Raw genomic sequence first — 23,843 nt, 5'->3', positions numbered from 1 at the left:
GGGCAGAGCCACATTAGTGGAGATGGAACCAACTTCCAAGTCTCTATGACCTTCAGAAAAAATGTTATTGAACAATATCTTGAACTCCTATAGGTTTTCAGCCCTAACCCTAACCCTAACCACAACCAAAAAATCAAACACTAATCACAACCCTAACCCTACCCCTTCCAAAGGTCGTAGAAGCTCGGGGGTGGTACCAATGGATCGGGCATAGCCACATTAGTGGAGATGGAACCAACTTCCAAGTCTCTATGACCTACAGAAAAAAAGTTATTGAAGAATATCTTGAGCTCCAATGGGTATTCATCCCTAACCCTAACCCTAATAGCAACCCTAACCCTAACCCTAATCACAACCCTAACCCTAACCCTAATTGCAACCCTAACCCTAACCCTAATTGCAACCCTAACCCATATTAGGGATTAATTAGAATAACTCCGCGCTGCTTGCTCGAAACGTGCTGAAATTCGGTGTGGTTGTGTGGCAGGCCACACTTTATTAATCATGAAATGCACAAGTCTCTAGGACTTTCAGAAGAAAAGTTATTCAAAAATATCTTGTACTTTTTTTTATAGATTTGGTGGTTTCACCATTTCCGAAGGTCGTAGAAGCTCGGGGATGGTCCCAATGGATCGGGCAGAGCCACATTAGTGGAGATGGAACCAACTTCCAAGTCTCTATGACCTTCAGAAAAAAAGTTATTGAACAATATCTTGAACTCCTATAGGTTTTCAGCCCTAACCCTAACCCTAACCACAACCAAAAAATCAAACACTAATCACAACCCTAACCCTACCCCTTCCAAAGGTCGTAGAAGCTCGTGGGTGGTACCAATGGATCGGGCAGAGCCACATTAGTGGAGATGGAACCAACTTCCAAGTCTCTATGACCTTCAGAAAAAAAGTTATTGAACAATATCTTGAACTCCTATAGGTTTTCAGCCCTAACCCTAACCCTAATCACAACCAAAAAATCAAACACTAATCACAACCCTAACCCTACCCCTTCCAAAGGTCGTAGAAGCTCGGGGGTGGTACCAATGGATCGGGCATAGCCACATTAGTGGAGATGGAACCAACTTCCAAGTCTCTATGACCTACAGAAAAAAAGTTATTGAAGAATATCTTGAGCTCCAATGGGTATTCATCCCTAACCCTAACCCTAATAGCAACCCTAACCCTAATCACAACCCTAACCCTAACCCTAATTGCAACCCTAACCCTAACCCTAACCCTAATTGCAACCCTAACCCATATTAGGGATTAATTAGAATAACTCCGCGCTGCTTGCTCGAAACGTGCTGAAATTCGGTGTGGTTGTGTGGCAGGCCACACTTTATTAATCATGTAATGCACAAGTCTCTAGGACTTTCAGAAGAAAAGTTATTCAAAAATATCTTGTACTTTTTTTAAATAGATTTGGTGGTTTCACCATTTCCGAAGGTCGTAGAAGCTCGGGGATGGTCCCAATGGATCGGGCAGAGCCACATTAGTGGAGATGGAACCAACTTCCAAGTCTCTATGACCTTCAGAAAAAAAGTTATTGAACAATATCTTGAACTCCTATAGGTTTTCAGCCCTAACCCTAACCCTAATCACAACCAAAAAATCAAACACTAATCACAACCCTAACCCTACCCCTTCCAAAGGTCGTAGAAGCTCGGGGGGGGTACCAATGGATCGGGCATAGCCACATTAGTGGAGATGGAACCAACTTCCAAGTCTCTATGACCTACAGAAAAAAAGTTATTGAAGAATATCTTGAGCTCCAATTGGTATTCATCCCTAACCCTAACCCTAATAGCAACCCTAACCCTAATCACAACCCTAACCCTAACCCTAATTGCAACCCTAACCCTAACCCTAACCCTAATTGCAACCCTAACCCATATTAGGGATTAATTAGAATAACTCCGCGCTGCTTGCTCGAAACGTGCTGAAATTCGGTGTGGTTGTGTGGCAGGCCACACTTTATTAATCATGTAATGCACAAGTCTCTAGGACTTTCAGAAGAAAAGTTATTCAAAAATATCTTGTACTTTTTTTAAATAGATTTGGTGGTTTCACCATTTTCGAAGGTCGTAGAAGCTCGGGGATGGTCCCAATGGATCGGGCAGAGCCACATTAGTGGAGATGGAACCAACTTCCAAGTCTCTATGACCTTCAGAAAAAAAGTTATTGAACAATATCTTGAACTCCTATAGGTTTTCAGCCCTAACCCTAACCCTAACCACAACCAAAAAATCAAACACTAATCACAACCCTAACCCTACCCCTTCCAAAGGTCGTAGAAGCTCGGGGGTGGTACCAATGGATCGGGCATAGCCACATTAGTGGAGATGGAACCAACTTCCAAGTCTCTATGACCTACAGAAAAAAAGTTATTGAAGAATATCTTGAGCTCCAATGGGTATTCATCCCTAACCCTAACCCTAATAGCAACCCTAACCCTAACCCTAATCACAACCCTAACCCTAACCCTAATTGCAACCCTAACCCTAACCCTAATTGCAACCCTAACCCATATTAGGGATTAATTAGAATAACTCCGCGCTGCTTGCTCGAAACGTGCTGAAATTTGGTGTGGTTGTGTGGCAGGCCACCCTTTATTAATTATGAAATGCACAAGTCTCTAGGACTTTCAGAAGAAAAGTTATTCAAAAATATCTTGTACTTTTTTTTATAGATTTGGTGGTTTCACCATTTCCGAAGGTCGTAGAAGCTCGGGGATGGTCCCAATGGATCGGGCAGAGCCACATTAGTGGAGATGGAACCAACTTCCAAGTCTCTATGACCTTCAGAAAAAAAGTTATTGAACAATATCTTGAACTCCTATAGGTTTTCAGCCCTAACCCTAACCCTAACCACAACCAAAAAATCAAACACTAATCACAACCCTAACCCTACCCCTTCCAAAGGTCGTAGAAGCTCGTGGGTGGTACCAATGGATCGGGCAGAGCCACATTAGTGGAGATGGAACCAACTTCCAAGTCTCTATGACCTTCAGAAAAAAAGTTATTGAACAATATCTTGAACTCCTATAGGTTTTCAGCCCTAACCCTAACCCTAATCACAACCAAAAAATCAAACACTAATCACAACCCTAACCCTACCCCTTCCAAAGGTCGTAGAAGCTCAGGGGTGGTACCAATGGATCGGGCATAGCCACATTAGTGGAGATGGAACCAACTTCCAAGTCTCTATGACCTACAGAAAAAAAGTTATTGAAGAATATCTTGAGCTCCAATGGGTATTCATCCCTAACCCTAACCCTAATAGCAACCCTAACCCTAACCCTAATCACAACCCTAACCCTAATTGCAACCCTAACCCTAACCCTAACCCTAACCCTAATTGCAACCCTAACCCATATTAGGGATTAATTAGAATAACTCCGCGCTGCTTGCTCGAAACATGCTGAAATTTGGTGTGGTTGTGTGGCAGGCCACCCTTTATCAATTATGAAATGCACAAGTCTCTAGGACTTTCAGAAGAAAAGTTATTCAAAAATATCTTGTACTTTTTTTTATAGATTTGGTGGTTTCACCATTTCCGAAGGTCGTAGAAGCTCGGGGATGGTCCCAATGGATCGGGCAGAGCCACATTAGTGGAGATGGAACCAACTTCCAAGTCTCTATGACCTTCAGAAAAAAAGTTATTGAACAATATCTTGAACTCCTATAGGTTTTCAGCCCTAACCCTAACCCTAACCACAACCAAAAAATCAAACACTAATCACAACCCTAACCCTACCCCTTCCAAAGGTCGTAGAAGCTCGTGGGTGGTACCAATGGATCGGGCAGAGCCACATTAGTGGAGATGGAACCAACTTCCAAGTCTCTATGACCTTCAGAAAAAAAGTTATTGAACAATATCTTGAACTCCTATAGGTTTTCAGCCCTAACCCTAACCCTAATCACAACCAAAAAATCAAACACTAATCACAACCCTAACCCTACCCCTTCCAAAGGTCGTAGAAGCTCGGGGGTGGTACCAATGGATCGGGCATAGCCACATTAGTGGAGATGGAACCAACTTCCAAGTCTCTATGACCTACAGAAAAAAAGTTATTGAAGAATATCTTGAGCTCCAATGGGTATTCATCCCTAACCCTAACCCTAATAGCAACCCTAACCCTAATCACAACCCTAACCCTAACCCTAATTGCAACCCTAACCCTAACCCTAACCCTAACCCTAATTGCAACCCTAACCCATATTAGGGATTAATTAGAATAACTCCGCGCTGCTTGCTCGAAACGTGCTGAAATTTGGTGTGGTTGTGTGGCAGGCCACCCTTTATTAATTATGAAATGCACAAGTCTCTAGGACTTTCAGAAGAAAAGTTATTCAAAAATATCTTGTACTTTTTTTTATAGATTTGGTGGTTTCACCATTTCCGAAGGTCGTAGAAGCTCGGGGATGGTCCCAATGGATCGGGCAGAGCCACATTAGTGGAGATGGAACCAACTTCCAAGTCTCTATGACCTTCAGAAAAAAAGTTATTGAACAATATCTTGAACTCCTATAGGTTTTCAGCCCTAACCCTAACCCTAATCACAACCAAAAAATCAAACACTAATCACAACCCTAACCCTACCCCTTCCAAAGGTCGTAGAAGCTCGGGGGTGGTACCAATGGATCGGGCATAGCCACATTAGTGGAGATGGAACCAACTTCCAAGTCTCTATGACCTACAGAAAAAAAGTTATTGAAGAATATCTTGAGCTCCAATGGGTATTCATCCCTAACCCTAACCCTAATAGCAACCCTAACCCTAACCCTAATCACAACCCTAACCCTAACCCTAATTGCAACCCTAACCCTAACCCTAACCCTAATTGCAACCCTAACCCATATTAGGGATTAATTGGAATAACTCCGCGCTGCTTGCTCGAAACGTGCTGAAATTCGGTGTGGTTGTGTGGCAGGCCACACTTTATTAATCATGAAATGCACAAGTCTCTAGGACTTTCAGAAGAAAAGTTATTCAAAAATATCTTGTACTTTTTTTTAATAGATTTGGTGGTTTCACCATTTCCGAAGGTCGTAGAAGCTCGGGGATGGTCCCAATGAATCGGGCAGAGCCACATTAGTGGAGATGGAACCAACTTCCAAGTCTCTATGACCTTCAGAAAAAAAGTTATTGAACAATATATTGAACTCCTATAGGTTTTCAGCCCTAACCCTAACCCTAATCACAACCAAAAAATCAAACACTAATCACAACCCTAACCCTACCCCTTCCAAAGGTCGTAGAAGCTCGGGGGTGGTACCAATGGATCGGGCATAGCCACATTAGTGGGGATGGAACCAACTTCCAAGTCTCTATGACCTACAGAAAAAAAGTTATTGAAGAATATCTTGAGCTCCAATGGGTATTCATCCCTAACCCTAACCCTAATAGCAACCCTAACCCTAACCCTAACCCTAATTGCAACCCTAACCCTAACCCTAATTGCAACCCTAACCCATATTAGGGATTAATTGGAATAACTCCGCGCTGCTTGCTCGAAACGTGCTGAAATTCGGTGTGGTTGTGTGGCAGGCCACACTTTATTAATCATGAAATGCACAAGTCTCTAGGACTTTCAGAAGAAAAGTTATTCAAAAATATCTTGTACTTTTTTTAAATAGATTTGGTGGTTTCACCATTTCCGAAGGTCGTAGAAGCTCGGGGATGGTCCCAATGGATCGGGCAGAGCCACATTAGTGGAGATGGAACCAACTTCCAAGTCTCTATGACCTTCAGAAAAAAAGTTATTGAACAATATCTTGAACTCCTATAGGTTTTCAGCCCTAACCCTAACCCTAATCACAACCAAAAAATCAAACACTAATCACAACCCTAACCCTACCCCTTCCAAAGGTCGTAGAAGCTCGGGGGTGGTACCAATGGATCGGGCATAGCCACATTAGTGGAGATGGAACCAACTTCCAAGTCTCTATGACCTACAGAAAAAAAGTTATTGAAGAATATCTTGAGCTCCAATGGGTATTCATCCCTAACCCTAACCCTAATAGCAACCCTAACCCTAACCCTAATCACAACCCTAACCCTAATTGCAACCCTAACCCTAACCCTAACCCTAATTGCAACCCTAACCCATATTAGGGATTAATTGGAATAACTCCGCGCTGCTTGCTCGAAACGTGCTGAAATTCGGTGTGGTTGTGTGGCAGGCCACACTTTATTAATCATGAAATGCACAAGTCTCTAGGACTTTCAGAAGAAAAGTTATTCAAAAATATCTTGTACTTTTTTTTAATAGATTTGGTGGTTTCACCATTTCCGAAGGTCGTAGAAGCTCGGGGATGGTCCCAATGAATCGGGCAGAGCCACATTAGTGGAGATGGAACCAACTTCCAAGTCTCTATGACCTTCAGAAAAAAAGTTATTGAACAATATCTTGAACTCCTATAGGTTTTCAGCCCTAACCCTAACCCTAATCACAACCAAAAAATCAAACACTAATCACAACCCTAACCCTACCCCTTCCAAAGGTCGTAGAAGCTCGGGGGTGGTACCAATGGATCGGGCATAGCCACATTAGTGGGGATGGAACCAACTTCCAAGTCTCTATGACCTACAGAAAAAAAGTTATTGAAGAATATCTTGAGCTCCAATGGGTATTCATCCCTAACCCTAACTCTAATAGCAACCCTAACCCTAACCCTAATCACAACCCTAACCCTAACCCTAACCCTAATTGCAACCCTAACCCATATTAGGGATTAATTGGAATAACTCCGCGCTGCTTGCTCGAAACGTGCTGAAATTCGGTGTGGTTGTGTGGCAGGCCACACTTTATTAATCATGAAATGCACAAGTCTCTAGGACTTTCAGAAGAAAAGTTATTCAAAAATATCTTGTACTTTTTTTAAATAGATTTGGTGGTTTCACCATTTCCGAAGGTCGTAGAAGCTCGGGGATGGTCCCAATGGATCGGGCAGAGCCACATTAGTGGAGATGGAACCAACTTCCAAGTCTCTATGACCTTCAGAAAAAAAGTTATTGAACAATATCTTGAACTCCTATAGGTTTTCAGCCCTAACCCTAACCCTAATCACAACCAAAAAATCAAACACTAATCACAACCCTAACCCTACCCCTTCCAAAGGTCGTAGAAGCTCGGGGGTGGTACCAATGGATCGGGCATAGCCACATTAGTGGAGATGGAACCAACTTCCAAGTCTCTATGACCTACAGAAAAAAAGTTATTGAAGAATATCTTGAGCTCCAATGGGTATTCATCCCTAACCCTAACCCTAATAGCAACCCTAACCCTAACCCTAATCACAACCCTAACCCTAACCCTAATTGCAACCCTAACCCTAACCCTAACCCTAATTGCAACCCTAACCCATATTAGGGATTAATTGGAATAACTCCGCGCTGCTTGCTCGAAACGTGCTGAAATTCGGTGTGGTTGTGTGGCAGGCCACACTTTATTAATCATGAAATGCACAAGTCTCTAGGACTTTCAGAAGAAAAGTTATTCAAAAATATCTTGTACTTTTTTTTAATAGATTTGGTGGTTTCACCATTTCCGAAGGTCGTAGAAGCTCGGGGATGGTCCCAATGAATCGGGCAGAGCCACATTAGTGGAGATGGAACCAACTTCCAAGTCTCTATGACCTTCAGAAAAAAAGTTATTGAACAATATCTTGAACTCCTATAGGTTTTCAGCCCTAACCCTAACCCTAATCACAACCAAAAAATCAAACACTAATCACAACCCTAACCCTACCCCTTCCAAAGGTCGTAGAAGCTCGGGGGTGGTACCAATGGATCGGGCATAGCCACATTAGTGGGGATGGAACAAACTTCCAAGTCTCTATGACCTACAGAAAAAAAGTTATTGAAGAATATCTTGAGCTCCAATGGGTATTCATCCCTAACCCTAACTCTAATAGCAACCCTAACCCTAACCCTAATCACAACCCTAACCCTAACCCTAACCCTAATTGCAACCCTAACCCATATTAGGGATTAATTGGAATAACTCCGCGCTGCTTGCTCGAAACGTGCTGAAATTCGGTGTGGTTGTGTGGCAGGCCACACTTTATTAATCATGAAATGCACAAGTCTCTAGGACTTTCAGAAGAAAAGTTATTCAAAAATATCTTGTACTTTTTTTAAATAGATTTGGTGGTTTCACCATTTCCGAAGGTCGTAGAAGCTCGGGGATGGTCCCAATGGATCGGGCAGAGCCACATTAGTGGAGATGGAACCAACTTCCAAGTCTCTATGACCTTCAGAAAAAAAGTTATTGAACAATATCTTGAACTCCTATAGGTTTTCAGCCCTAACCCTAACCCTAATCACAACCAAAAAATCAAACACTAATCACAACCCTAACCCTACCCCTTCCAAAGGTCGTAGAAGCTCGGGGGTGGTACCAATGGATCGGGCATAGCCACATTAGTGGAGATGGAACCAACTTCCAAGTCTCTATGACCTACAGAAAAAAAGTTATTGAAGAATATCTTGAGCTCCAATGGGTATTCATCCCTAACCCTAACCCTAATAGCAACCCTAACCCTAACCCTAATCACAACCCTAACCCTAACCCTAATTGCAACCCTAACCCTAACCCTAACCCTAATTGCAACCCTAACCCATATTAGGGATTAATTGGAATAACTCCGCGCTGCTTGCTCGAAACGTGCTGAAATTCGGTGTGGTTGTGTGGCAGGCCACACTTTATTAATCATGAAATGCACAAGTCTCTAGGACTTTCAGAAGAAAAGTTATTCAAAAATATCTTGTACTTTTTTTAAATAGATTTGGTGGTTTCACCATTTCCGAAGGTCGTAGAAGCTCGGAGATGGTCCCAATGGATCGGGCAGAGCCACATTAGTGGAGATGGAACCAACTTCCAAGTCTCTATGACCTACAGAAAAAAAGTTATTGAAGAATATCTTGAGCTCCAATGGGTATTCATCCCTAACCCTAACCCTAATAGCAACCCTAACCCTAACCCTAATCACAACCCTAACCCTAACCCTAACCCTAACCCTAATTGCAACCCTAACCCATATTAGGGATTAATTGGAATAACTCCGCGCCGCTTGCTCAAAACGTGCTGAAATTCGGTGTGGTTGTGTGGCAGGCCACACTTTATTAATCATGAAATGCACAAGTCTCTAGGACTTTCAGAAGAAAAGTTATTCAAAAATATCTTGTACTTTTTTTAAATAGATTTGGTGGTTTCACCATTTCCGAAGGTCGTAGAAGCTCGGGGATGGTCCCAATGGATCGGGCAGAGCCACATTAGTGGAGATGGAACCAACTTCCAAGTCTCTATGACCTTCAGAAAAAAAGTTATTGAACAATATCTTGAACTCCTATAGGTTTTCAGCCCTAACCCTAACCCTAATCACAACCAAAAAATCAAACACTAATCACAACCCTAACCCTACCCCTTCCAAAGGTCGTAGAAGCTCGGGGTGGTACCAATGGATCGGGCATAGCCACATTAGTGGAGATGGAACCAACTTCCAAGTCTCTATGACCTACAGAAAAAAAGTTATTGAAGAATATCTTGAGCTCCAATGGGTATTCATCCCTAACCCTAACCCTAATAGCAACCCTAACCCTAACCCTAATCACAACCCTAACCCTAACCCTAACCCTAACCCTAATTGCAACCCTAACCCATATTAGGGATTAATTGGAATAACTCCGCGCCGCTTGCTCGAAACGTGCTGAAATTCGGTGTGGTTGTGTGGCAGGCCACACTTTATTAATCATGAAATGCACAAGTCTCTAGGACTTTCAGAAGAAAAGTTATTCAAAAATATCTTGTACTTTTTTTAAATAGATTTGGTGGTTTCACCATTTCCGAAGGTCGTAGAAGCTCGGGGATGGTCCCAATGGATCGGGCAGAGCCACATTAGTGGAGATGGAACCAACTTCCAAGTCTCTATGACCTTCAGAAAAAAAGTTATTGAACAATATCTTGAACTCCTATAGGTTTTCAGCCCTAACCCTAACCCTAATCACAACCAAAAAATCAAACACTAATCACAACCCTAACCCTACCCCTTCCAAAGGTCGTAGAAGCTCGGGGGTGGTACCAATGGATCGGGCATAGCCACATTAGTGGAGATGGAACCAACTTCCAAGTCTCTATGACCTACAGAAAAAAAGTTATTGAAGAATATCTTGAGCTCCAATGGGTATTCATCCCTAACCCTAACCCTAATAGCAACCCTAACCCTAACCCTAACCACAACCTTAACCCTAACCCTAATTGCAACCCTAACCCTAACCCTAACCCTAACCCTAATTGCAACCCTAACCCATATTAGGGATTAATTGGAATAACTCCGCGCCGCTTGCTCGAAACGTGCTGAAATTCGGTGTGGTTGTGTGGCAGGCCACACTTTATTAATCATGAAATGCACAAGTCTCTAGGACTTTCAGAAGAAAAGTTATTCAAAAATATCTTGTACTTTTTTTTAATAGATTTGGTGGTTTCACCATTTCCGAAGGTCGTAGAAGCTCGGGGATGGTCCCAATGGATCGGGCAGAGCCACATTAGTGGAGATGGAACCAACTTCCAAGTCTCTATGACCTTCAGAAAAAAAGTTATTGAACAATATCTTGAACTCCTATAGGTTTTCAGCCCTAACCCTAACCCTAATCACAACCAAAAAATCAAACACTAATCACAACCCTAACCCTACCCCTTCCAAAGGTCGTAGAAGCTCAGGGGTGGTACCAATGGATCGGGCATAGCCACATTAGTGGAGATGGAACCAACTTCCAAGTCTCTATGACCTACAGAAAAAAAGTTATTGAAGAATATCTTGAGCTCCAATGGGTATTCATCCCTAACCCTAACCCTAATAGCAACCCTAACCCTAACCCTAATCACAACCCTAACCCTAATTGCAACCCTAACCCTAACCCTAACCCTAACCCTAATTGCAACCCTAACCCTAACCCTAACCCTAACCCTAATTGCAACCCTAACCCATATTAGGGATTAATTAGAATAACTCCGCGCTGCTTGCTCGAAACGTGCTGAAATTTGGTGTGGTTGTGTGGCAGGCCACCCTTTATTAATTATGAAATGCACAAGTCTCTAGGACTTTCAGAAGAAAAGTTATTCAAAAATATCTTGTACTTTTTTTTATAGATTTGGTGGTTTCACCATTTCCGAAGGTCGTAGAAGCTCGGGGATGGTCCCAATGGATCGGGCAGAGCCACATTAGTGGAGATGGAACCAACTTCCAAGTCTCTATGACCTTCAGAAAAAAAGTTATTGAACAATATCTTGAACTCCTATAGGTTTTCAGCCCTAACCCTAACCCTAATCACAACCAAAAAATCAAACACTAATCACAACCCTAACCCTACCCCTTCCAAAGGTCGTAGAAGCTCGGGGGTGGTACCAATGGATCGGGCATAGCCACATTAGTGGAGATGGAACCAACTTCCAAGTCTCTATGACCTACAGAAAAAAAGTTATTGAAGAATATCTTGAGCTCCAATGGGTATTCATCCCTAACCCTAACCCTAATAGCAACCCTAACCCTAACCCTAATCACAACCCTAACCCTAACCCTAATTGCAACCCTAACCCTAACCCTAACCCTAATTGCAACCCTAACCCATATTAGGGATTAATTGGAATAACTCCGCGCTGCTTGCTCGAAACGTGCTGAAATTCGGTGTGGTTGTGTGGCAGGCCACACTTTATTAATCATGAAATGCACAAGTCTCTAGGACTTTCAGAAGAAAAGTTATTCAAAAATATCTTGTACTTTTTTTTATAGATTTGGTGGTTTCACCATTTCCGAAGGTCGTAGAAGCTCGGGGATGGTCCCAATGGATCGGGCAGAGCCACATTAGTGGAGATGGAACCAACTTCCAAGTCTCTATGACCTTCAGAAAAAAAGTTATTGAACAATATCTTGAACTCCTATAGGTTTTCAGCCCTAACCCTAACCCTAATCACAACCAAAAAATCAAACACTAATCACAACCCTAACCCTACCCCTTCCAAAGGTCGTAGAAGCTCGGGGGTGGTACCAATGGATCGGGCATAGCCACATTAGTGGAGATGGAACCAACTTCCAAGTCTCTATGACCTACAGAAAAAAAGTTATTGAAGAATATCTTGAGCTCCAATGGGTATTCATCCCTAACCCTAACCCTAATAGCAACCCTAACCCTAACCCTAATCACAACCCTAACCCTAACCCTAATTGCAACCCTAACCCTAACCCTAACCCTAATTGCAACCCTAACCCATATTAGGGATTAATTGGAATAACTCCGCGCTGCTTGCTCGAAACGTGCTGAAATTCGGTGTGGTTGTGTGGCAGGCCACACTTTATTAATCATGAAATGCACAAGTCTCTAGGACTTTCAGAAGAAAAGTTATTCAAAAATATCTTGTACTTTTTTTTAATAGATTTGGTGGTTTCACCATTTCCGAAGGTCGTAGAAGCTCGGGGATGGTCCCAATGAATCGGGCAGAGCCACATTAGTGGAGATGGAACCAACTTCCAAGTCTCTATGACCTTCAGAAAAAAAGTTATTGAACAATATATTGAACTCCTATAGGTTTTCAGCCCTAACCCTAACCCTAATCACAACCAAAAAATCAAACACTAATCACAACCCTAACCCTACCCCTTCCAAAGGTCGTAGAAGCTCGGGGGTGGTACCAATGGATCGGGCATAGCCACATTAGTGGGGATGGAACCAACTTCCAAGTCTCTATGACCTACAGAAAAAAAGTTATTGAAGAATATCTTGAGCTCCAATGGGTATTCATCCCTAACCCTAACCCTAATAGCAACCCTAACCCTAACCCTAACCCTAATTGCAACCCTAACCCTAACCCTAATTGCAACCCTAACCCATATTAGGGATTAATTGGAATAACTCCGCGCTGCTTGCTCGAAACGTGCTGAAATTCGGTGTGGTTGTGTGGCAGGCCACACTTTATTAATCATGAAATGCACAAGTCTCTAGGACTTTCAGAAGAAAAGTTATTCAAAAATATCTTGTACTTTTTTTAAATAGATTTGGTGGTTTCACCATTTCCGAAGGTCGTAGAAGCTCGGGGATGGTCCCAATGGATCGGGCAGAGCCACATTAGTGGAGATGGAACCAACTTCCAAGTCTCTATGACCTTCAGAAAAAAAGTTATTGAACAATATCTTGAACTCCTATAGGTTTTCAGCCCTAACCCTAACCCTAATCACAACCAAAAAATCAAACACTAATCACAACCCTAACCCTACCCCTTCCAAAGGTCGTAGAAGCTCGGGGGTGGTACCAATGGATCGGGCATAGCCACATTAGTGGAGATGGAACCAACTTCCAAGTCTCTATGACCTACAGAAAAAAAGTTATTGAAGAATATCTTGAGCTCCAATGGGTATTCATCCCTAACCCTAACCCTAATAGCAACCCTAACCCTAACCCTAATCACAACCCTAACCCTAATTGCAACCCTAACCCTAACCCTAACCCTAATTGCAACCCTAACCCATATTAGGGATTAATTGGAATAACTCCGCGCTGCTTGCTCGAAACGTGCTGAAATTCGGTGTGGTTGTGTGGCAGGCCACACTTTATTAATCATGAAATGCACAAGTCTCTAGGACTTTCAGAAGAAAAGTTATTCAAAAATATCTTGTACTTTTTTTTAATAGATTTGGTGGTTTCACCATTTCCGAAGGTCGTAGAAGCTCGGGGATGGTCCCAATGAATCGGGCAGAGCCACATTAGTGGAGATGGAACCAACTTCCAAGTCTCTATGACCTTCAGAAAAAAAGTTATTGAACAATATCTTGAACTCCTATAGGTTTTCAGCCCTAACCCTAACCCTAATCACAACCAAAAAATCAAACACTAATCACAACCCTAACCCTACCCCTTCCAAAGGTCGTAGAAGCTCGGGGGTGGTACCAATGGATCGGGCATAGCCACATTAGTGGGGATGGAACCAACTTCCAAGTCTCTATGACCTACAGAAAAAAAGTTATTGAAGAATATCTTGAGCTCCAATGGGTATTCATCCCTAACCCTAACTCTAATAGCAACCCTAACCCTAACCCTAATCACAACCCTAACCCTAACCCTAACCCTAATTGCAACCCTAACCCATATTAGGGATTAATTGGAATAACTCCGCGCTGCTTGCTCGAAACGTGCTGAAATTCGGTGTGGTTGTGTGGCAGGCCACACTTTATTAATCATGAAATGCACAAGTCTCTAGGACTTTCAGAAGAAAAGTTATTCAAAAATATCTTGTACTTTTTTTAAATAGATTTGGTGGTTTCACCATTTCCGAAGGTCGTAGAAGCTCGGGGATGGTCCCAATGGATCGGGCAGAGCCACATTAGTGGAGATGGAACCAACTTCCAAGTCTCTATGACCTTCAGAAAAAAAGTTATTGAACAATATCTTGAACTCCTATAGGTTTTCAGCCCTAACCCTAACCCTAATCACAACCAAAAAATCAAACACTAATCACAACCCTAACCCTACCCCTTCCAAAGGTCGTAGAAGCTCGGGGGTGGTACCAATGGATCGGGCATAGCCACATTAGTGGAGATGGAACCAACTTCCAAGTCTCTATGACCTACAGAAAAAAAGTTATTGAAGAATATCTTGAGCTCCAATGGGTATTCATCCCTAACCCTAACCCTAATAGCAACCCTAACCCTAACCCTAATCACAACCCTAACCCTAACCCTAATTGCAACCCTAACCCTAACCCTAACCCTAATTGCAACCCTAACCCATATTAGGGATTAATTGGAATAACTCCGCGCTGCTTGCTCGAAACGTGCTGAAATTCGGTGTGGTTGTGTGGCAGGCCACACTTTATTAATCATGAAATGCACAAGTCTCTAGGACTTTCAGAAGAAAAGTTATTCAAAAATATCTTGTACTTTTTTTTAATAGATTTGGTGGTTTCACCATTTCCGAAGGTCGTAGAAGCTCGGGGATGGTCCCAATGAATCGGGCAGAGCCACATTAGTGGAGATGGAACCAACTTCCAAGTCTCTATGACCTTCAGAAAAAAAGTTATTGAACAATATCTTGAACTCCTATAGGTTTTCAGCCCTAACCCTAACCCTAATCACAACCAAAAAATCAAACACTAATCACAACCCTAACCCTACCCCTTCCAAAGGTCGTAGAAGCTCGGGGGTGGTACCAATGGATCGGGCATAGCCACATTAGTGGGGATGGAACCAACTTCCAAGTCTCTATGACCTACAGAAAAAAAGTTATTGAAGAATATCTTGAGCTCCAATGGGTATTCATCCCTAACCCTAACTCTAATAGCAACCCTAACCCTAACCCTAATCACAACCCTAACCCTAACCCTAACCCTAATTGCAACCCTAACCCATATTAGGGATTAATTGGAATAACTCCGCGCTGCTTGCTCGAAACGTGCTGAAATTCGGTGTGGTTGTGTGGCAGGCCACACTTTATTAATCATGAAATGCACAAGTCTCTAGGACTTTCAGAAGAAAAGTTATTCAAAAATATCTTGTACTTTTTTTAAATAGATTTGGTGGTTTCACCATTTCCGAAGGTCGTAGAAGCTCGGGGATGGTCCCAATGGATCGGGCAGAGCCACATTAGTGGAGATGGAACCAACTTCCAAGTCTCTATGACCTTCAGAAAAAAAGTTATTGAACAATATCTTGAACTCCTATAGGTTTTCAGCCCTAACCCTAACCCTAATCACAACCAAAAAATCAAACACTAATCACAACCCTAACCCTACCCCTTCCAAAGGTCGTAGAAGCTCGGGGGTGGTACCAATGGATCGGGCATAGCCACATTAGTGGAGATGGAACCAACTTCCAAGTCTCTATGACCTACAGAAAAAAAGTTATTGAAGAATATCTTGAGCTCCAATGGGTATTCATCCCTAACCCTAACCCTAATAGCAACCCTAACCCTAACCCTAATCACAACCCTAACCCTAACCCTAATTGCAACCCTAACCCTAACCCTAACCCTAATTGCAACCCTAACCCATATTAGGGATTAATTGGAATAACTCCGCGCTGCTTGCTCGAAACGTGCTGAAATTCGGTGTGGTTGTGTGGCAGGCCACACTTTATTAATCATGAAATGCACAAGTCTCTAGGACTTTCAGAAGAAAAGTTATTCAAAAATATCTTGTACTTTTTTTAAATAGATTTGGTGGTTTCACCATTTCCGAAGGTCGTAGAAGCTCGGAGATGGTCCCAATGGATCGGGCAGAGCCACATTAGTGGAGATGGAACCAACTTCCAAGTCTCTATGACCTACAGAAAAAAAGTTATTGAAGAATATCTTGAGCTCCAATGGGTATTCATCCCTAACCCTAACCCTAATAGCAACCCTAACCCTAACCCTAATCACAACCCTAACCCTAACCCTAACCCTAACCCTAATTGCAACCCTAACCCATATTAGGGATTAATTGGAATAACTCCGCGCCGCTTGCTCAAAACGTGCTGAAATTCGGTGTGGTTGTGTGGCAGGCCACACTTTATTAATCATGAAATGCACAAGTCTCTAGGACTTTCAGAAGAAAAGTTATTCAAAAATATCTTGTACTTTTTTTAAATAGATTTGGTGGTTTCACCATTTCCGAAGGTCGTAGAAGCTCGGGGATGGTCCCAATGGATCGGGCAGAGCCACATTAGTGGAGATGGAACCAACTTCCAAGTCTCTATGACCTTCAGAAAAAAAGTTATTGAACAATATCTTGAACTCCTATAGGTTTTCAGCCCTAACCCTAACCCTAATCACAACCAAAAAATCAAACACTAATCACAACCCTAACCCTACCCCTTCCAAAGGTCGTAGAAGCTCGGGGTGGTACCAATGGATCGGGCATAGCCACATTAGTGGAGATGGAACCAACTTCCAAGTCTCTATGACCTACAGAAAAAAAGTTATTGAAGAATATCTTGAGCTCCAATGGGTATTCATCCCTAACCCTAACCCTAATAGCAACCCTAACCCTAACCCTAACCACAACCTTAACCCTAACCCTAATTGCAACCCTAACCCTAACCCTAACCCTAACCCTAATTGCAACCCTAACCCATATTAGGGATTAATTGGAATAACTCCGCGCCGCTTGCTCGAAACGTGCTGAAATTCGGTGTGGTTGTGTGGCAGGCCACACTTTATTAATCATGAAATGCACAAGTCTCTAGGACTTTCAGAAGAAAAGTTATTCAAAAATATCTTGTACTTTTTTTTAATAGATTTGGTGGTTTCACCATTTCCGAAGGTCGTAGAAGCTCGGGGATGGTCCCAATGGATCGGGCAGAGCCACATTAGTGGAGATGGAACCAACTTCCAAGTCTCTATGACCTTCAGAAAAAAAGTTATTGAACAATATCTTGAACTCCTATAGGTTTTCAGCCCTAACCCTAACCCTAATCACAACCAAAAAATCAAACACTAATCACAACCCTAACCCTACCCCTTCCAAAGGTCGTAGAAGCTCGGGGGTGGTACCAATGGATCGGGCATAGCCACATTAGTGGAGATGGAACCAACTTCCAAGTCTCTATGACCTACAGAAAAAAAGTTATTGAAGAATATCTTGAGCTCCAATGGGTATTCATCCCTAACCCTAACCCTAATAGCAACCCTAACCCTAACCCTAATCACAACCCTAACCCTAACCCTAATTGCAACCCTAACCCATATTAGGGATTAATTGGAATAACTCCGCGCTGCTTGCTCGAAACGTGCTGAAATTCGGTGTGGTTGTGTGGCAGGCCACCCTTTATTAATCATGAAATGCACAAGTCTCTAGGACTTTCAGAAGAAAAGTTATTCAAAAATATCTTGTACTTTTTTTTTATAGATTTGGTGGTTTCACCATTTCCGAAGGTCATAGAAGCTCGGGGATGGTCCCAATGGATCGGGCAGAGCCACATTAGTGGAGATGGAACCAACTTCCAAGTCTCTATGACCTTCAGAAAAAAAGTTATTGAACAATATCTTGAACTCCTATAGGTTTTCAGCCCTAACCCTAATCCTAATCACAACCAAAAAATCAAACACTAATCACAACCCTAACCCTACCCCTTCCAAAGGTCGTAGAAGCTCGGGGGTGGTACCAATGGATCGGGCATAGCCACATTAGTGGAGATGGAACCAACTTCCAAGTCTCTATGACCTACAGAAAAAAAGTTATTGAAGAATATCTTGAGCTCCAATGGGTATTCATCCCTAACCCTAACCCTAATAGCAACCCTAACCCTAACCCTAATCACAACCCTAACCCTAACCCTAATTGCAACCCTAACCCTAACCCTAACCCTAACCCTAATTGCAACCCTAACCCATATTAGGGATTAATTGGAATAACTCCGCGCCGCTTGCTCGAAACGTGCTGAAATTCGGTGTGGTTGTGTGGCAGGCCACACTTTATTAATCATGAAATGCACAAGTCTCTAGGACTTTCAGAAGAAAAGTTATTCAAAAATATCTTGTACTTTTTTTAAATAGATTTGGTGGTTTCACCATTTCCGAAGGTCGTAGAAGCTCGGGGATGGTCCCAATGGATCGGGCAGAGCCACATTAGTGGAGATGGAACCAACTTCCAAGTCTCTATGACCTTCAGAAAAAAAGTTATTGAACAATATCTTGAACTCCTATAGGTTTTCAGCCCTAACCCTAACCCTAATCACAACCAAAAAATCAAACACTAATCACAACCCTAACCCTACCCCTTCCAAAGGTCGTAGAAGCTCGGGGGGGGTACCAATGGATCGGGCATAGCCACATTAGTGGAGATGGAACCAACTTCCAAGTCTCTATGACCTACAGAAAAAAAGTTATTGAAGAATATCTTGAGCTCCAATTGGTATTCATCCCTAACCCTAACCCTAATAGCAACCCTAACCCTAATCACAACCCTAACCCTAACCCTAATTGCAACCCTAACCCTAACCCTAACCCTAATTGCAACCCTAACCCATATTAGGGATTAATTAGAATAACTCCGCGCTGCTTGCTCGAAACGTGCTGAAATTCGGTGTGGTTGTGTGGCAGGCCACACTTTATTAATCATGTAATGCACAAGTCTCTAGGACTTTCAGAAGAAAAGTTATTCAAAAATATCTTGTACTTTTTTTAAATAGATTTGGTGGTTTCACCATTTTCGAAGGTCGTAGAAGCTCGGGGATGGTCCCAATGGATCGGGCAGAGCCACATTAGTGGAGATGGAACCAACTTCCAAGTCTCTATGACCTTCAGAAAAAAAGTTATTGAACAATATCTTGAACTCCTATAGGTTTTCAGCCCTAACCCTAACCCTAACCACAACCAAAAAATCAAACACTAATCACAACCCTAACCCTACCCCTTCCAAAGGTCGTAGAAGCTCGGGGGTGGTACCAATGGATCGGGCATAGCCACATTAGTGGAGATGGAACCAACTTCCAAGTCTCTATGACCTACAGAAAAAAAGTTATTGAAGAATATCTTGAGCTCCAATGGGTATTCATCCCTAACCCTAACCCTAATAGCAACCCTAACCCTAACCCTAATCACAACCCTAACCCTAACCCTAATTGCAACCCTAACCCTAACCCTAACCCTAACCCTAATTGCAACCCTAACCCATATTAGGGATTAATTAGAATAACTCCGCGCTGCTTGCTCGAAACGTGCTGAAATTTGGTGTGGTTGTGTGGCAGGCCACCCTTTATTAATTATGAAATGCACAAGTCTCTAGGACTTTCAGAAGAAAAGTTATTCAAAAATATCTTGTACTTTTTTTTATAGATTTGGTGGTTTCACCATTTCCGAAGGTCGTAGAAGCTCGGGGATGGTCCCAATGGATCAGGCAGAGCCACATTAGTGGAGATGGAACCAACTTCCAAGTCTCTATGACCTTCAGAAAAAAAGTTATTGAACAATATCTTGAACTCCTATAGGTTTTCAGCCCTAACCCTAACCCTAATCACAACCAAAAAATCAAACACTAATCACAACCCTAACCCTACCCCTTCCAAAGGTCGTAGAAGCTCGGGGGTGGTACCAATGGATCGGGCATAGCCACATTAGTGGAGATGGAACCAACTTCCAAGTCTCTATGACCTACAGAAAAAAAGTTATTGAAGAATATCTTGAGCTCCAATGGGTATTCATCCCTAACCCTAACCCTAATAGCAACCCTAACCCTAACCCTAATCACAACCCTAACCCTAATTGCAACCCTAACCCTAACCCTAACCCTAACCCTAATTGCAACCCTAACCCATATTAGGGATTAATTAGAATAACTCTGCGCTGCTTGCTCGAAACATGCTGAAATTTGGTGTGGTTGTGTGGCAGGCCACCCTTTATTAATTATGAAATGCACAAGTCTCTAGGACTTTCAGAAGAAAAGTTATTCAAAAATATCTTGTACTTTTTTTTATAGATTTGGTGGTTTCACCATTTCCGAAGGTCGTAGAAGCTCAGGGATGGTCCCAATGGATCGGGCAGAGCCACATTAGTGGAGATGGAACCAACTTCCAAGTCTCTATGACCTTCAGAAAAAAAGTTATTGAACAATATCTTGAACTCCTATAGGTTTTCAGCCCTAACCCTAACCCTAACCACAACCAAAAAATCAAACACTAATCACAACCCTAACCCTACCCCTTCCAAAGGTCGTAGAAGCTCGTGGGTGGTACCAATGGATCGGGCAGAGCCACATTAGTGGAGATGGAACCAACTTCCAAGTCTCTATGACCTTCAGAAAAAAAGTTATTGAACAATATCTTGAACTCCTATAGGTTTTCAGCCCTAACCCTAACCCTAATCACAACCAAAAAATCAAACACTAATCACAACCCTAACCCTACCCCTTCCAAAGGTCGTAGAAGCTCAGGGGTGGTACCAATGGATCGGGCATAGCCACATTAGTGGAGATGGAACCAACTTCCAAGTCTCTATGACCTACAGAAAAAAAGTTATTGAAGAATATCTTGAGCTCCAATGGGTATTCATCCCTAACCCTAACCCTAATAGCAACCCTAACCCTAACCCTAATCACAACCCTAACCCTAATTGCAACCCTAACCCTAACCCTAACCCTAACCCTAATTGCAACCCTAACCCATATTAGGGATTAATTAGAATAACTCCGCGCTGCTTGCTCGAAACATGCTGAAATTTGGTGTGGTTGTGTGGCAGGCCACCCTTTATTAATTATGAAATGCACAAGTCTCTAGGACTTTCAGAAGAAAAGTTATTCAAAAATATCTTGTACTTTTTTTTATAGATTTGGTGGTTTCACCATTTCCGAAGGTCGTAGAAGCTCGGGGATGGTCCCAATGGATCGGGCAGAGCCACATTAGTGGAGATGGAACCAACTTCCAAGTCTCTATGACCTTCAGAAAAAAAGTTATTGAACAATATCTTGAACTCCTATAGGTTTTCAGCCCTAACCCTAACCCTAACCACAACCAAAAAATCAAACACTAATCACAACCCTAACCCTACCCCTTCCAAAGGTCGTAGAAGCTCGTGGGTGGTACCAATGGATCGGGCAGAGCCACATTAGTGGAGATGGAACCAACTTCCAAGTCTCTATGACCTTCAGAAAAAAAGTTATTGAACAATATCTTGAACTCCTATAGGTTTTCAGCCCTAACCCTAACCCTAATCACAACCAAAAAATCAAACACTAATCACAACCCTAACCCTACCCCTTCCAAAGGTCGTAGAAGCTCGGGGGTGGTACCAATGGATCGGGCATAGCCACATTAGTGGAGATGGAACCAACTTCCAAGTCTCTATGACCTACAGAAAAAAAGTTATTGAAGAATATCTTGAGCTCCAATGGGTATTCATCCCTAACCCTAACCCTAATAGCAACCCTAACCCTAATCACAACCCTAACCCTAACCCTAATTGCAACCCTAACCCTAACCCTAACCCTAACCCTAATTGCAACCCTAACCCATATTAGGGATTAATTAGAATAACTCCGCGCTGCTTGCTCGAAACGTGCTGAAATTTGGTGTGGTTGTGTGGCAGGCCACCCTTTATTAATTATGAAATGCACAAGTCTCTAGGACTTTCAGAAGAAAAGTTATTCAAAAATATCTTGTACTTTTTTTTATAGATTTGGTGGTTTCACCATTTCCGAAGGTCGTAGAAGCTCGGGGATGGTCCCAATGGATCGGGCAGAGCCACATTAGTGGAGATGGAACCAACTTCCAAGTCTCTATGACCTTCAGAAAAAAAGTTATTGAACAATATCTTGAACTCCTATAGGTTTTCAGCCCTAACCCTAACCCTAATCACAACCAAAAAATCAAACACTAATCACAACCCTAACCCTACCCCTTCCAAAGGTCGTAGAAGCTCGGGGGTGGTACCAATGGATCGGGCATAGCCACATTAGTGGAGATGGAACCAACTTCCAAGTCTCTATGACCTACAGAAAAAAAGTTATTGAAGAATATCTTGAGCTCCAATGGGTATTCATCCCTAACCCTAACCCTAATAGCAACCCTAACCCTAACCCTAATCACAACCCTAACCCTAACCCTAATTGCAACCCTAACCCTAACCCTAACCCTAATTGCAACCCTAACCCATATTAGGGATTAATTAGAATAACTCCGCGCTGCTTGCTCGAAACGTGCTGAAATTCGGTGTGGTTGTGTGGCAGGCCACACTTTATTAATCATGAAATGCACAAGTCTCTAGGACTTTCAGAAGAAAAGTTATTCAAAAATATCTTGTACTTTTTTTTATAGATTTGGTGGTTTCACCATTTCCGAAGGTCGTAGAAGCTCGGGGATGGTCCCAATGGATCGGGCAGAGCCACATTAGTGGAGATGGAACCAACTTCCAAGTCTCTATGACCTTCAGAAAAAAAGTTATTGAACAATATCGTGAACTCCTATAGGTTTTCAGCCCTAACCCTAACCCTAACCACAACCAAAAAATCAAACACTAATCACAACCCTAACCCTACCCCTTCCAAAGGTCGTAGAAGCTCGGGGGTGGTACCAATGGATCGGGCATAGCCACATTAGTGGAGATGGAACCAACTTCCAAGTCTCTATGACCTACAGAAAAAAAGTTATTGAAGAATATCTTGAGCTCCAATGGGTATTCATCCCTAACCCTAACCCTAATAGCAACCCTAACCCTAATCACAACCCTAACCCTAACCCTAATTGCAACCCTAACCCTAACCCTAACCCTAATTGCAACCCTAACCCATATTAGGGATTAATTAGAATAACTCCGCGCTGCTTGCTCGAAACGTGCTGAAATTCGGTGTGGTTGTGTGGCAGGCCACACTTTATTAATCATGAAATGCACAAGTCTCTAGGACTTTCAGAAGAAAAGTTATTCAAAAATATCTTGTACTTTTTTTTATAGATTTGGTGGTTTCACCATTTCCGAAGGTCGTAGAAGCTCGGGGATGGTCCCAATGGATCGGGCAGAGCCACATTAGTGGAGATGGAACCAACTTCCAAGTCTCTATGACCTTCAGAAAAAAAGTTATTGAACAATATCGTGAACTCCTATAGGTTTTCAGCCCTCACCCTAACCCTAACCACAACCAAAAAATCAAACACTAATCACAACCCTAACCCTACCCCTTCCAAAGGTCGTAGAAGCTCGGGGGTGGTACCAATGGATCGGGCATAGCCACATTAGTGGAGATGGAACCAACTTCCAAGTCTCTATGACCTACAGAAAAAAAGTTATTGAAGAATATCTTGAGCTCCAATTGGTATTCATCCCTAACCCTAACCCTAATAGCAACCCTAACCCTAATCACAACCCTAACCCTAACCCTAATTGCAACCCTAA

General features: G+C 42.5%; 1 protein-coding gene across 2 annotated transcripts in view; it reads right to left on the bottom strand.

The window, feature by feature from the left end:
* Positions 1-23,843, bottom strand: part of reln (reelin) — a 270,001-nt gene that overhangs the window by 84,644 nt on the left and 161,514 nt on the right. The window lies entirely within an intron of this gene.

Source organism: Paralichthys olivaceus, chromosome 7 (assembly GCF_024713975.1).
Source record: "Paralichthys olivaceus isolate ysfri-2021 chromosome 7, ASM2471397v2, whole genome shotgun sequence".
In the NCBI taxonomy this organism is placed as follows: Eukaryota; Metazoa; Chordata; class Actinopteri; order Pleuronectiformes; family Paralichthyidae; genus Paralichthys; species Paralichthys olivaceus.
Note: the sequence above shows the minus strand (reverse complement) of the source record. Positions and strands in the feature narration are given on the sequence as shown.